Source organism: Ptychodera flava, chromosome 13 (genome assembly GCF_041260155.1).
Source record: "Ptychodera flava strain L36383 chromosome 13, AS_Pfla_20210202, whole genome shotgun sequence".
In the NCBI taxonomy this organism is placed as follows: Eukaryota; Metazoa; Hemichordata; class Enteropneusta; family Ptychoderidae; genus Ptychodera; species Ptychodera flava.
In genome coordinates this window covers 41440526-41458465 of record NC_091940.1, presented here as the reverse complement: position 1 = coordinate 41458465, position 17940 = coordinate 41440526, and positions in this window count along the sequence as shown.

The following is a 17940-nucleotide window of genomic DNA, read 5'->3' as shown; positions in this document are numbered from 1 at the left end:
TTGATGTAATCGTGAACTCCGCAAACCGTACAGCTTTAAATGCATTTATTGGTTCTGGGTGATTTCTCATTAAGGGCTGACTTGCTCCAAGCACATATTTTTAAACAACTGGGTACCAGTATGTTGATCTTTTTGACTTCAATATTTGATGTTGTATAAATATGCTATTTGTCATCTCACTTTATTTGACAAGGTGCAATTGGACATGTTTGTTTATTCTTTCATCCGGCTTTTATCCGGTTCATTGATTTATTCAATGTTTGACATTCATTATCTTTGGTTGTAATTTTTATTCTTCAGTCTTTTATGTACAATACACTGAGACGTTGATGTGGGGCATTTAAAACAATGTTAACAGTAATGACGATGATGATAATGCTAATACTTTAAAATATAATTCCATATAAACTTTATTGCTCAATAATGGCGTGATATGCCACGTGTTAATGCATCTTTATCTGTACTTAAGTATGCTACATGCATCAAGTATTTGGATAGACTTTATGTAAAAGAAGAAGCGGAAGTACATCGAGAATAATAATAATAAAAAGAATAGAAATAATAATAGTACGTTTAATCACGATTGCATAAAGTACATTATAATATTAACAATTGGATATGGTTACATAATTTCATGTCTCGCAGCCACAATGCGTCTAGGACTTGGACAGATAATATGTTGGGAAATTTAGAAAAAGCGGCTGCAGGCAAAATTTCCTAGCAGCTATGATGATAAAATACGTGTCAAGTGATAACAATAACAAACCTTTTTGTCCGATAGAGGTAAGGCAGATCTTCAGCCTTGCTGTCACTCGGGCCAATGTCAGTCAACGTTCGTCAACTTTAAGCTAGAATGCGTTTCGGAGACAGATATCCGTACTTCCAGACATTTATAACACTCTTTTGGTATACCATTCGTTATGGCTCATTTTGAAACTCATGGTGTTAGGGAAATTTGCAAGCTCTTAGTTTTGCAAAACTCGGAAATTTAATTTTCCTAAGAGAGTAAACAAAAAAGAAAAGAAGTTTTTTTTAAATTTCCACTTGTCTATTTAATTTCTCCGAGTTTTCTATCATGAATACATTCATCATTTGTTACCCCTTAAAATCATCCATTGAGTACCATCAGTGTTTGTTGAAAATGAACATCGATTTTGAATTTCAAGTATGGATAAATGTTTGGTAACTTGTTTCTCTGGTATTAAACTTGTATGGTGTCCCCTGATTTTTGTTCCTGATTTCATAAGGGTATGGTTGAAAGTCTCCATGGGGAAATTTTGAGAAGGAGTTTAAATCTTTTCGTTTCGTTCTGAGGCAAATATTCTGTGGTCCAACAATTTTGAGGTAGTTTGCAGTCTTCAGGACAATACGTTTTTTAAAACTGACATCACCGACAGTACCAAATCTGCAGTCTGAGAAAGACTTAGATTTGGTTGATTTAATGTTTATAGTAAATATGACTGAATAGTAGTTTCTGAACGCGAGTAACCAGACACGGAGCAAATTTAATATGACAGAGCCGTACAGATTTGCTGAACTCTCAGTTACTTAAAGCTACTACTGTAATTAATGTAGCAACTGTTGAAGGTAATGGCTACTTCAGAATGTATTACAAATAAAACCAAATAGGCCCTACCACGTGTTGTGATGGAGAGAAATCTGTTAAGTGCGCCCTCTTGGATCACTACTGAGTACGAACTCCAATGCTGGAATGAAGGTGGCGCTACATCAAGGTTGACTGTATGCACATAATTACGTAAAGTGTAATCTCTGTAGGGGTCCACCGAGAAAACAGTGCGTGAAGCCTATGAAATGACCCAGATTGAATATATTTGGATATCAAAACACGAGAACTTCCGAACATACCGTATACCTCACTATATATACTTTCTCTAAGACGGTGAGTTATGTAAAATTCTCGTTACAGACATGTCAATGCCCAAATTAAAAGGGATATAGTCGTCGGGACTGCGCCTATGCGAGTTTCTTGTTTACAAACAATGTATTTCGTGCACAATATCAAGATGCACCTCATCATCATAGCTGCAATATTTAAATTATACGATGATAGATTATGACAGACATGTTTTAACTGTCATCAATCACCATGATTGTGCCTTGGATACATTGTTGCCATGGGTTGTATGGGTCCCATACGACCTTTGAGAGCAGTTCTGATGACTATATCCCTTTAAACTTGTGCAAATTTAGAACACATTTTCGATATCGGTAGGTAAGGTTTATTACACCTCACAGATATTATATTCTAACGTCCAATATCATCGCCATATATTGTACTTTAATACACTACAGATGACGTCATGATACCATCCAGAACACCACTGTAATTTCATACAAGTCTTCTCGATTTGTACTGACATATATTTGACTTCACGTGACTTTCCTTTGCTGTATAAGATCAAATTTGAGCTGTAAAATTAACAAATAATTTCAAAAGTGACTAGAAAAAAATCATTGATAATCAGTGATTACATGTTCATATTTACTCCTTAAAGAGAGTGTCAAAGCCTGGCCTAGTAAAAATATACAAACTAATCATAACTTTGTTTTCTTGGTTTTCCATCATCTATTTTTCTTGATTTTGATACGGGGATAAACAGGAAAAAATTCTTGTTCTAAAAATTTCGGAAATTCCCCTGTGAAGTTTTGCTCAGAAAATCTAACTATTTCTGGAGTCATAGAGCAGTACTAATTATTTTTATAAAAGTTATACCGAATTACAAGTAATCCTTGGCGCTGTAAAAGGTGTCAGTTAAACGAAAGAAAGCTAAGGTCCAACTTTGCTGCAACATTAACAGAACACATAGCCACGGCCAGTTTGGTTACACACATGGAGAGAGTGCAGATTAGCATAGTCCAGAGAGCTGATGCGCAGATCGTCCATCGATACGGCATCAGGTGAAAAGTATAATTTGCGGGTACAGCAATTATAACAATAACAATTCTCTTTGGTATATATACATTTACCAAATTTGAAACAGATACTGTAAACAGGGATTTTCACTGATTGAACTTGCTATCACTGCCATGGCAAGTACGCAAAAATACTCAATACCCGGAATCAAGACTACTGCTTTTTCCTGACTTGACATAGGAAGTAATACTGTCTGGCAGGATATAGGGGCTAAAGATGTGCATCAAAAATAAATTTACAGTTGCCCGATATTCTTTAGCAGTGAGATGGAATGACGACAAACACATTACTGCAAGAACATATAGGGAAAGTTTGAAGCAAACTAAGGTGTGTGTAGCCACTGCATAATTATTTATACTTGTATATTCAGATTCAGAAAACTTTATTATCTCCTCTAGAGAAATTTACATATGGTTCTTAACACAAAAAATACACAACACACAATACACTTACACACAAAGTGATAAAAACTGAGACTGGACTTACCCTAATTTGACTTGTTTAAAATTGAAATTGAATTGGGAATAAAACTCAGCTTCGTTCTCACAGCTCTATTACTTTGGAACTCGTAAACGACGGCCCGATGGCAGGTTCTCATAGAATCTACTTAAGACGTGATTTTGATCTTTTAAAATTTCTTTTGCCTTCTTTTTTATGCGTCGGATATATAGATCACTGAGATTTAACTGTCGCCCATCAACAATCTTGTTACATATATTCACAATTCTACCAAGAATGCTTTTGCCACACAAACTCAAACCTCCAAACCAGCCTAAAAATGAAAATGTTGACACGGATTCGATGAAACAACGATAAAACGTTTTTAAGATTGCAGAATTGACACTTAGTGATCTGAGCTTCTGAAGGCAATAAATTCTGGACTGACACTTTGAGTTAATGTAATCAATGTATGCTTTAAAATTGAGCTTGTTGTCTAAGATAGTACGTAAATATTTGTATGTAGTAACCCTTTCTACTGCAACATCATCTATCAAAAGACTGGTAATGACTGTTGGTTTTGTCCTGAAATCAACAACCATTTCCTTTGTCTTTTTTACATTCAAATCAAGATAGTTTTCTTTACACCATTTTGAAAAATTTTCAACTTCCCTAAAGTAGGTGGTATCAGAGTTGGATAAATGTACTAACTCAGAGTCATCAGAGTACTTGACAAGTTGAGTAGATTCATTACCATGACAATCATTTGTGTAAAGTGTAAATAGAATCGGGGAAAGAACAGTGCCCTGTGGAGCTCCAGTAAAGGTGGACCGAGAGATTGAATAGGTTGACTCATAGCGAACCCTTTGAGAGCGATTTACAAGAAAATCAACGATCCAAAGAATAAGTTTGGGGTTGACATTAAATTTAAGAAGTTTTTGTGCCATAAGATGGGGTTGAATTGTATTAAAGGCTGATGAGAAATCTATAAACAACAAACGCACAAATGCACCTGGCTTTTCGAGATGAGTGTACACGTGATGCAACAGTGTGATTGTGGCATCATCTGTACTTCTATTGTGTCGGTAAGCAAATTGGTACGGGTCAAGATAGGGATTTGTGTATTTTAGAAGTTGGCAGCGAACGATACGTACAAAATACTTCATTATAATGGACGTTAAAGCTACTGGACGGTAATCATTCAGGGAAGTGGGTTTCAAATTTTTGGCAAAAGGGCAGATGATAATAATATTTATTGCTTAAATGATGGAGTTTTTCCAAATATCTGGTACTGTATAACCATTCAAAGACCAGTTAAACAATTTACTGAAAATACTTGCAAGCTGTTCAGCACAAAACCTCAAAAGCTTTCCACATATGTTATCTGGTCCCATTGCTTTCCGTGTATTAATCCTTCCAAATATGGACCTAACCTGTTCGTCGGTAATCTCAAAAAGCTCTTCCCCTACCCTTTGCTCAAGATCTGATCTAATATCCCCGATAACATTACTGAAATCAAATTTGTCAAAGCGACAGTAAAATTTGTTCAACTCGTTTGCCATCGATAATTGTTCCGCCAAAGTTGACCCACCAATTTTATCCTTCGCTTTACCCAGACCTGACAGCGTCTTCAGCCCTTTCCAGGCATCACACATGTTTCCTGAGGTAAACTGGTTTTCTATTTTTTCCTTGTACTGCTTCTTTGCTTCCTTAATTCCTTTCTGCAGTTTTATTTGGATTTTCCTTCTTTCATTTTGATCATTTGATTCAAAGGCAATCTTTTTCTGATTAAGGAAGGCTTTAAGTGACTTTAAGATCCAGGGCTTATTATTTGGGAAGATTTCCACACTATGTTTATTGACGACCACGCTGAAGAGCAGTGAACAATGAGGGAGGTAACAAAGGTTCCCCCTTCTGATACATAATCTTTTGAAAATTTGGCATTAAAATAGAGTGATTTTCTGATACTTAGAACTATATACTATCACATAGGAATAATTTTAATTAAGCTCCCGTTTTATTCATTGTTTTCTGCAGGACCCCTTCTTTGTGCTCATCACTTTTTGAGTGGCTCCTCCAATTCTTCCCACTCACTCAGCCATAATTAATGACAGCTCCTTTCGATAAACTGACAAGTATGGGCGACCTTGATAGCATTGGACCTAATGTCAACTTTGGAACTGCAGATAAATAAATGCAAGTTTGCAAAAATGTCAATGGATTAGCTAAAATTGACGGGGGAAAACAACTAAGTGCCGACCAACAAATCACTGAATTCAAGGCCATTGACTCAAAATCACTTAAAATTCATGGACTCTTTAAGAACATTGATAGTTTTCAAAAAGCGTTTTTTATCTAGATTGCGATATTAGATGTTGTTTGTAAAAATATCAATATTACAACAATGTACATATGATTGTCACGACTTCATATCTTGTCATTTTTAAAATTATGAATGGGTTAATGATTTCCAATGCCTTCCAAGGCTCCAAATTCATTTTCCAGGACTTTTCTAGGACTTTCAACTGTGTTTGAAAATAATGGGACCTAAAAGGACTTTCCAGAAGGGTATGGACCCTGACACTTCACCACATTACATTACATGATTTCTTTGTGAAGGTCATGAAGAAGTTTACTAAGCTACAATTAAGAATGGGCATGGGCAACAGATAATGGAAGGGTGAATCTTGCTTTGTTTTAATAATAGCTCCTCTTTTCTTTAAAGGCACATGAGCTGCAACTTTTGGCATTATTTTCATGATTTTTATTTAGACTAAAATGTTCTTATTCAGAGATGTTTACTCAAGTACAATTATCCACTGAGTAGGACCTGCATGGGAAGGTTTCTGTAAGACAAATAATAAACGGGTGCCGCACCCAAATATGGCAGTCTCAATACAGCTACATGATAAACAGCATAAATGTTGCATGTATACGTTTGAATCTCAACAAATACAACATGGTGCAACCAATGAGAGGACGGGAGAGGAATTCACTCCACATTGACAAGAAATTCTCTATTTTTCACATAACATGGCAGATTTTGAAAATGGCGGGCTATTTAAAACAAACAAAAAACTGTTCAATTTCTTGCCTATTCTGCCACAAACAAACGCTGTTGAAGCATAGTTAATGACTATATCATTCAATTTGCAGATTGCAATGACTATCCGAAGAAATTGGAGGTTCGACAAATTTCACAGAGTTGCAGCTCATGGGCCTTTAATTTATTACTTTAGATTAATTTCACACTTCACTAGTGTAATAAACATTGAATAAATTACAGCTGTGGATAAACATGGAATTATTGCCGCTTTCATTTATAAAATCAAATGTAAATGAAATTGCATACAATTTCGGATAAAAGTGGTGGTCGAACGAGTGGAAAAGCTTGCCTACTGGGACTGTTTCATCATTTTATACAGATGCCAGGGCTCGAAAATTTTTTTTAAAATTCACTTGCCATAGGGCAAGTGAATTTTCAATTTCACTTGTCCGGAAGAAAAATTCACTTGCCCTGAATTTCAGATGATTTAAGGAGTAAATGTGTATGGTTTTATTCATGTCATTGTAAAGAAACAGTAGCTGTAACTTACTGATAAATTTGTGTCCTTATTCTGTGTATCAAAAATAATATCTTATGTAATGTATACATGCACAGTGTTTCAGCCAGCTTTTGCTTGCATGGGGACACAGTGACCCATAGTAGGTCTTAATGGGGACAAATTAAATTTTGGGGGGGACATGTAGTGTATTTCAATAAAACAACACCGGTACATTGTCATTGTGTGTCATCATGACCTGGTACCTTGTGTTAAAAGGCAAGTCAGGTAGGTGCACTAAGGGTAAGTATATAATAGGCCACCGGTGTTGTGTCAAATTGTGCCCATGTGAAACTTGCAGTATCATTTAGTTTACTGCTACCACATGGTATGTGCATAAACTGCAGGGTTCCCCTATTAAAGTCACCAAAATGATTAGCCAACTCATTAGCCAAATCAAAAATCTTGTAGCCACTTTGAGCAACTTTTAAACAGTTTATGATCTCAAGTGTAGCAACAGCTTTCTCGGCATTCAGGAGTTCCTAATTTTACAAATCAAGATGTTTTGTATGTTGTTCATGATAGTTTTAACATTAAAGAAATATTTGTTTAGTTTTTATTACATTAATTATCTGTGTTTTTTATGACATTGAAGGGATTGAAATACTTTTTCATTTCTAGTGGTAAACTTTTGCCACAAGAAATAATTAGGTGGCAATTCTAAAAATCAGGTAGCAATGTGAAGTGTATATTACCACAGATACAGAATACTTCTGCAGCATTGAGTCAGTGTTCACAGTATGACAACTTATCATACATATTCACTACAAGCTCCTTATGTGGTTTTGTCAGTCACACAAATACAAATTTTCCATGCAGAAGAAAGCATTTGGTAGCATAGCGATAGTGTAGATACAAGTATTGTGGTGTTGTGTCATAGTTGTGATCAAGCAGGCTCAATAGCATCTTCAGCATAAGTATTTTTCTTGAGACAAAAGGGTCAGGTCAAAATCCTTTATAACAAGAACACAATGATATTGTTCAATTCATTTCCCAATGTTTTAAAGAGTAATAATAGTTTTAATGATAATGATAACATTGTAGCCCAGGAACAGTTTCATTTGATATTTTGTTATCATCAAGAAATGTCTGGTGATGTTCACTATTACATCATTAAACTGGAGGAATCTGCAGAAATATTAATGTGATGATTTGAAATGGATATGCTTACTGCAACTACTGTTGACAATTTCCCTTTGCCATAACTGTTAATAGAATTTAATTCAAAACTAACTGTCAAGCTAAATGCCATTAAATTGGAAAGCACCAAGAAATTACCGTTTATCATAAGATTGTACCTATCAGACCTCCCTAGGTGGTTTCTTTTGAACCATAATTGTGTACTTAAGAGGTCTTCATCATGACATCACATAAGATGACCCAGATTTGACCTTTCAGAAAACCTCAAGTTTTTCTCCTTTTCCCTTGTATTCTGACTCTGTTTGTGAAAGTTTCCTTTGAAATAATGGTTTTTACTATCAAACTGAGTAATTGCAGGCCAAATTTTGATTCAAGCAAAGTAGGTAAAACTTGGGCTAAAAAGGACGACCGGTACGCGGGACTCACTGGCAAAGCCAGGCCTCAGTGTATTCATGGTCGTCCATGATGTATTGTAGCACGGTCCGTCCATGATGAGTGACTGAGAGGCCGAACAGCAACAATGTTTGCTTCACGTTCCAGGGAATTTGTAACTTTGTAGAAAGGAGAGTAAATTGTTCAATATATTGTAACTTTGTAGGAAGGAGGGTAAATTGTTTCAACACCTTACAACATTTTATTGTATAAAGCTGTAGTTTTCTGTTGAGGAGGCATCGTGACATGATTTCATGAGAAGAAAAAAACATAAGATCGTGCAAAGACGTCAGTATTTTGCCATTTTGTAACCAAGCAGAACAGAGCTATTTTATCGGCCGGCCATATCGAAAGCGATACACTCAAAGAACTAGAGAGTGGCAGCGCGTACGTACAGTGGCCTCATTGAAATTCACTTGTCCGTCGGGCTGGGAGAATGTTGTTTTCACTTGCCCGGACTCAAAATTCACTTGTCACGGGCGTCGGGCGGCGAGAATTTTCGAGCCCTGCCAGATGCAAATAAACAGTATTGGTTCTTGAAGTACTTCATTTTTATTCATCTACTTATTATTTACGGTAAATTAATGTATTCACAAAGGAAACATTTCCACAATGATATTAATGGTGGAAATCCTTGAAGCAGATAAAAGCTAGAAATGTATCATTAAAAACATTTAATTAGGCATTTTTGCCACTAAACAAAACATCTGTTCACATTTCTGTTTCAATAAATAGGAAAGTAATTTAACTTAAGCAGTTTCAGGTGAGGTGACGTTATGTTTTCAAACAAAGAAATAAACAGGATATTGTCGTGAAAATTGGACTAAAATAGTAAGTATATGATTATAAGAGCCTTAAAATGTATACAGACTTATTTTCTTGACAAAACGCTAAATATGTAAGTGCAAATAAATACATGCATTCCAAAGTGACATTTACAGTGAAGTAGAGTACAGGAAAAGATGTTAACATAATATTTGTCATACAAACTCAAATATGGAGGAAATGATGCAAGAAATATAGCCCATAAAACTGTTTCATTGAAATAACCTTAGGCTACTCTTTAAATGGTGCACATCGCAAAAGCGTTAAGAAACACAAAAGTAATTTATCTTCACAAATCATTCGGATATTCACTCTTACTATAAAGTCCAGCTCTACACTAATAACAATGATATTACATTATTAGATTTACACAAAAAAGGAAACTGTTCCATAGATGCCACTGTGAGCCAGCCAGACAGATGTACAGACAGAGACACACACAGTTGTAGATGAATGTCTCAGTGTGTGCAATACGGCATTGAAGGACAAAGAACTACCGGTATGATATGACAATCTGAAAAAATTAAAACAAAAGACAACAGAACAGCAAACATATAAAAGCAACAACAACAATAGTAGTAAAACAAGTTACACAATACAGTGATTGAAAAATATACATGTTTCCCTTTATTTAAATTTGCAAATCATTACAATATTTAAAATATGTTACATTTTCATGTAGGTAATATTGTAATGAACTTTGCAATAACTGTACTTGGTGCGTGGAAAGTAACTGTCATACATTACAAGTGATTTGTTCATAAGAGCGATTCCTTAAAACCCTCTATTCTTAGAACATTGTTAGTGAGTCAAATGTCACTAAATATAAGATGCCAATATTGTTTGGAGTAGAAAAGTTTCTATTATGGCAGTACTCATAAGTTAGTAGGGAATTTAGCATTGACAGCAATTCATTGGAAAGGTCTCCCAGAATTCTCTATTGTAGCAAATTTGAAAATAAAGCTCAAGCAGAGTTTCTTGGTTTGCAGTTGTTTAATAAATTTATCCTCTTTCTGTGTAAAATTTGCAGATATCAATGCATCACATCACTAAAATGCATAAAAAATGTTCATATTTGTTGCATATGTTCTTCATTATTATCACAGCTCTTTCACATTTACAATGGGTTATTGTGATATTCCATATTTTTAATTATGCATTTGAATGCATAAAAGAAGGATATAACTCTCCAGACACCTACTAGTATTTGTTAAACTGGGATTATATGTGTGATTTTACAATCAAGTAGTATTGAAATTACATTGTTGTAAGCATGGCAAGTTTACTAATACATGGTGATGCTATTTTACATCCAATAATACCAAGAATAGTTATAAAATGTAGCCGCAAGCAGCAATGCTGGGGCAAAGCAATCTAAGTGTTTTACACAAAGCTTGTCAGAAAGGTCAAAGGTCATCTTGGTCACATGTCATTTCTGAAAAACGATTCACCCCCATTGTTACACCTGACAACCGAAATTAAGACCTGTAGCATCACTGGCTATCCAAATTACATATGTGCATAATTAATGAGGTAAAAGGATGTGGCACTATAAGGTCACCTATCCTATGAAATATGAAGGATATAGCACTTGTGGTTACTGCTTTATAGACCTTTCATAAAACTGAGGTCAAAAGTCATCCCGATCACATGATATTTAGTCAAAATAATTTGCTTTTATACATATCCCTGTGTACCCAAAATCAGAGCTTTGGGTCTATTGGCAAGCCTAGAATTAGATATGTGCATAATAAATGAGAGGCATCATCTCACATCATAAGGTAGCCTACCAAAGATAGTATGAAGGGTATAGCACTTAAGGTTATTGATTTTAAGGCTTGATTGTGAATTTGAGGTCAAAGGTCGTCCTGGTCACATGATATTTTGTAAAATAGCTTTCCTTCCTTACACGTCCCTATGAACCAAAAATTAGACTTGTAGGTCTATTTGCTGGCTAAGAATTGCATATGTGCATAATTTATGAAGTACATAATATGTGACATAGTAAGTTCCACTTTCCTGCCAAATATGAGTGATGTAGCACTAATTCTGATTTATGGGCAAATTTGTGAAATAAGGTCAAAGGTCATTCCGGTCATCTGACATTTTTTCGAAAAATTTTGCTTTCATATCTCTCCCTATGTACCAAACATCAGAACACTAGCTCAATTTGCTAGCCAAGAATTAGGTATGCACATTATTAATGAAACACATGATCATGATGTGGCACCATAAGGTCTACCATCCTACCATTTATGAAGGGTATAGCCCTTGTGGCTACTGATTATAGGCCTATGGTTGTATTTGAGGTCAAAGATCATCGAGGTCACATGACATTTTGTAATAAATATTTGCTCCCATCGTTATCCCTATGTAATATTATATAGGGCTCAGCCCTTGGTGTCGCGCCAGGGGTTAAGATTGGCAATGTTATTTGTATTGATTCATGATAAAATGTAATTAATTGTTACTTCATAAACGTAGATATGACATAGATTTTCTGTAACGTGTAAAAATTTTGGACAAAAATTGGCAAGTTTTACATTGATAACAGCCTATTGCGTTAAACAAGGGACGTATCATGCAATCATTATCATTGCAATGGTAACCGCACTGCCCAACTTCCACTTGCAAGCTGAAAACTATAGCGTTCCGTCTAAAAACTGGCAATTTTTGAATTTAATTATTGACACTGGGGCGCTTTTCTAAAATTAAATCCCAGCATTCTTTGCGTATGCCACCATTCATATGCACGACAGTTTTCTCCCTTTATCTATATTAACGATATTCTGTATCAGCGACAAGGTGCATAATAACATTTACTGGCTAATAAAAGAGGTATATTTTATAAATGGCATGTTATATAACAATAATTTATTTCGTATTTGTTTATTTACGAGTACTCAAAAAAAAACATGGCGGCGCCCACGAAAGAAGGGTACACTTCCGGTTACTCGCATAGTATATTATGAATAAGCGCATGCGTAGTCAGTAAGCCGCTGGCGCGACTATTAAAAATCAGCCTTCTGACTCTATCTACATGATGTGGCACCATAAGGTCTACCATCCTACCAAATATGATCTGTATAGCCCTTGTGGCTACTGATTTATAGGCATGTAAGTATATTTGAGGTCAAAGGTCATCGAGGTCACATGACATTTTGTCACAAATCTTTGCTCCAACAGTTATCCCTGTGTACCAAAAATCAGACCTCTGGCTCTATTTGCTGCCAAGAATTAGATATGTACATAATTAATGAGGTATATGATGTGATGGTCATGTGACACTTTGTTAAAATAACTTTACTCTGATACTTGTCCCTGTGTATAGAAAATCAGACTGGTAGGTATATCTGGAAGGCCAGAATCAGATATGTGCATAATATGTGCAGGAACATGCCAGGGTCAAAGGTCAAGTTGATCCTCAAAATTTTAGTGTGCAATTTAGTCCCCTGTCCATCATTGTTCACTTGAAACTAGTCCTCTCAGACTCTTAAGGGGGCGCTGCACCCAACACAGTGTATTTTGCTCAAAATAACTTTTTTTGCAAATATTTATTCAATTTTAATTGATTTCTTAACCAAAGATTAAAATATTGGTTGGGGTCAATTTTAAGGCAATACCGAAGGATTGCTAAGCAAGGGTTGCTAAGGGTAATTTCCAAAATCAATCAAAATGCAAAGTTTTCATGGTTTTCTTTGCATAATAAAGATTTACAGAATCATACAATTCCACACATATACAAATTTTCACAGCTCTATTTTAAAACGTTTCAGCTCCTACAAATTTGCACCAAATTTTCCAAAATATCAGAATGTAACACATGAGATACATGTTTAGAGCCCCTAGCATGGATTAGGTCATCTGTTTGAGTACAAATGATTTTTGAACAGGAAATTACCTACTGTGCCATTTTGTGAAATTTTGAAGGGTTTAACGGCGATATCTCATAAACAGTCCGGACTTTTTAGAAATGCATAATCTATATTCTCAACTATGACTTCAATAATCCTACCAAAATCAGCTAAATTGGCTTACAATTGAGAGAGTTGAAAGATTTTGAGCATTTTCAAAATATCAGGAATCAAAAATCCATAGAAAAAAAACGGAAAGGTAAGATTTTGCACATGCAAAAGTGCATGTTTGGAACGTTGCCAGCGTTAACAACCGACGCGCACTTTCAATCCTTCGGTATCACCTTAAGCTTGTCAAACAGTCATAAGTTGCACGATAAAGAAGTGTTAATTTATATAATGTATGCAAATCACCGATCTCTTGGCCTTTCTTTACTCCAAATTTCAAGATTTACAAGGAATTTACCTCAACTCTGGCAGGGTCAAATTTTCTGAAATTGTCACACTATGTTCTTTATACTATATAACAATAAAGTTCTTACATTTTGAATAAACGGCATTTTAATTTTGCTAATCATGTTTTGAATCTTTTTTTGAGTGTCATTTTAGAATAAGGATAGATAATGGAAAATAAAGCAGTTTTCTTCTATATCTACTCTTGTTTCAAATTAAATATTAAATTGCAGAAAATAGTATTATCTTTCTGACTTAAACTAACTTTTATCATTGATACCAAGATTAAGGTTTTTACCCTTAATATACACCCTTTCATCCTTTGAGTTAATTATTGCTACCGTAGTAAACTTTAGATTCTCTGCTTTTTGAAAATATATGGTATGAGAGGGTTTCCTTGTCATCTCAAATAAGAAATATTCCTCTGAAAAAAATTGTTGGCATCATGCAGCTCCACCTTAAATAGGGCAGAATACATCACCGTAGCCTGGCTGTCTAGGTATAGGGCAGGCAGGTCGAAGGTCATTTAAAAATCAGAAAAAAATCATTTAAAAATTTTCTTCTCAAAAATGGCATGGTCAATGACCATGAAATTTTGTAGCATCTAGGTAGTATGGTCTGGAAAACTTCTTGACAGATTCTCGATTGGTCAAGTTTTATGCAAATTGCGTGGAATTAAAAATTTTAATAAATAACAGCCAGGTCATGTGACCAATCAAATTATGAACAGTAATGTGCACCAGCACTCAGTAGGACCAATAAACCCTGCAAATTTAAAATTTTTATGTTTGACAGTTTTTGAGTTCTAGGACAACAAAAACTTGGCGGAAGACGAAGAGGAGGAAAGATCCAAAGTAGATACAATAGGGGTTAGCTCACACTGGGCTTGGTCCTCTAATGATTCCAGATCATGACAATGATTAAGAATATGCAATCAGATACATTACGATTTCAAGCTATGTTTTTAAATTGATATTAAAGGATTTGCTTAGCAGATATGTTTATATTGTATACTACTGTTTCAGTGTATACCCACTTTGTAGAAACGAGCGCCAGTTGAACATACTGAAGACTCTGTAGTAAGAGTAGTGTTTCCAAGGGTCGTGGTTTAGAATCTACATCATCAATACACAGTATGTTAAAGTCAGTGAATGCTTTTAAGCTACATTGATAGTGTGATACTATAAAGTCAGTTTGGTCAAATTAGGAAGTGTTGCCTTCAGTTTACTGTAACACTAAGTTTGCATAAGATTATGAATAACTGTCCTACTCAAGAAACCATTGAATTTATCAGTGACTATCAAAATGAATGATCGTTTATAACTATCATGAATATCACACAAACATGCAACTATTATTCATCTATTTGTAGACTTGCCCCTAGTCTGTTGGCATGTTAATCTCAAAATGGAGTAAATTGTGAAAATGAAGTTCAGCAGACCGTTGTGCTGAGGATGAGATGAAAGCAGAATTGAAGCTACAAACCGAGTACAGTGAGACCCACAGACTTTAGCAGATTGCTTAATTTTTGTTGTTATAAATAATTCATAATGACATCACGCTTTGTACGTATTATGCACACAAAAAGGCAGCCAGTCTGTTACTTCGGCACACACCTTCCTAATCTGTTTGCAGCACACAGCAAAATCATTCTTCTCACTCTTCCCCACCTGCAGAGCTGCAACTACTGTGACTACTACCTGCAGAACTATAACTACTGTGACGACTATCTGGATAGATGTAACTACCCTGACCACTACCTGGATACGTCTCAATACCTTGACCGCTGCCTACCGGTAGATAGCTGTAACTACTGTGACCACTACCTACCGGTAGATATGTCTCAAAATCGTGACCACTACTTAGATACCTGTTGCTACAGTGATAACTACTTTGAAAGAGGTCAATATTGTCATCACTACCATGCAGAATATGATCAATGGTAGAAGTATATGAAGGGCTTAACATCCTATGATAATCATGCATTTCAAGAATTTCAATCTCACAGTCAAAATGTGGCATTATTTTAAGTTGTTCAGCCATGAGATTCAATTTATTGTGATGCAAATCAATAACTAAAGTGACAGGTATTGGCAAGCCAATGTTCTTTTTCCTGTTACTTAAACTCTTGGCACCAACATCACCAATGTTATTATGACTGAGATCTAAGTGTTCCAGACTTATCATATATGCAATCCCTTTACTTAAACTCTCAGCACCAACATCACCAATATTATTATGACTCAGATACAAACGTTGCAGCTCAGTCATATTCTCCATCACTTTACTTAAACTCTCAGCACCAACATCACCAATATTATTATGACTGAGATCTAAATGTTGCAGCCTTGTCATATTTGCAATCCGTTTACTTAAACTCTCAGCACCAACATCACCAATATTATTATGACTGAGATCTAAACGTTGCAGCCTTGTCATATTTGCAATCCCTTTACTTAAAATCTCAGCACCAACATCACCAATATTATTATGACTGACATCTAAATGTTCCAGCCAAGTCAGATGCTCCATCCCTTTGCTTAAACTCTCAGCACCAACATCACCAATGTTATTATGACTGACATCTAAACGTTGCAGCCTAGTCAGATTCTCCATCCCTTTACTTAAACTCTCAGCACCAACATCACCAATGTTATTATGACTGAGATCTAAATGTCCCAGCCAAGTCAGATTCTCCATCCCTTTACTTAAACTCTCAGCACCAACATCACCAATGTTATTATGACTCAGATCTAAATGTCCCAGCCTAATCAGATTCTCCATCCCTTTACTTAAACTCTCAGCACCAACATCACCAATGTTATTATGACTGACATCTAAATGTTCCAGCCAAGTCAGATTCTCCATCCCTTTACTTAAACTCTCAGCACCAACATCACCAATGTTATTATGACTGAAATCTAAACGTCGCAGCCAAGTCAGATTCTCCATCCCTTTACTTAAACTCTTAGCACCAACATCACCAATGTTATTATGACGGAGATCTAAACATCGCAGCCTAGTCATATTCTCCATCCCTTTACTTAAACTCTCAGCACCAACATCACCAATGTTATTATGACTGAGATCTAAATGTTGCAGCCAAGTCAGATTCTCCATCCCTTTACTTAAACTCTCAGCACCAATATCACCAATGTTATTATGACTGAGATCTAAATGTTGCAGCCAATTCATATTTCTCATAAGTTTACTTAGAGTCACTGCTGCGAAATTTCCAAGGCATTTATGAGTGAGATCTAGATGTGTCTTCTTCTTCGTCTTCAAATGTTTTATTTCTCTATTTAGAAATTCAAGACCAACATCTTTTATATCATTATGACTGATATCAATATCTATGTGCTGTGATACATCAACCATCATGTCATTAAGACACTGAGCACCGACATCACCAATGTTATTGTGACTGAGATCTAAACATTGCAGCTCAGTCATATTGTCCATCACTTTACTTAAACTCTCAGCACCAACATAACCAAGGTTATTATGACTTATATCTAAACGTTGCAGCTCAGTCATATTCTCCATCACTTTACTTAAACTCTCAGCACCAACATCACCAATGTTATTATGACTCAGATACAAACGTTGCAGCTCAGTCATATTCTCCATCACTTTACTTAAAGTTGCAATATGGATCAGAATTGACCTTCATATTTCGAAGATTTAACTTTAGACCCCCCTATAGAAAATCCATGACTATTTCATTTGCAGATTCGACCATTAACAGGAACACGGGGATGGCTCTAATTTGAGTAAATTGATTTAATTACCGAATAAATTGCTGTTTTGGTACGTACTGATTGCGAGAGTAAAGCGCAGAATTTGAAACGTCATTTTTACTATTTGAATATATACGCATGCGCATTTGGTGCATGGTAACGGTTTGCGAAATTGCAACATCGTGTCAACGTGCCTAGCTAGCCTTCCAACGGGAAAGCGGTCAGGTCTCTGCCCGCGCCCTGGGTCTCTGCTTACTGATTCAGCCTGGTAAAAATGGAAGAAATTAGCCAAAAATGTCGGCAAAATAAACTTTGTTAACATTGTTTTGTCAGATCGAAAGATGGAACCAGAAAAAAGAGTGACACGCAACTACTGCACCACGTCGGGGAGGCAGATTGTGTCTACAGTTTCTCGCGAAAACACCAACGTCCGTTACGTCGCCACTGTGTGATGATCAACTTCGCTAGCCAGCGATGTTTCCTCGGGCAACGATTTGTAATGTGATGAACCGGGCCGTAGT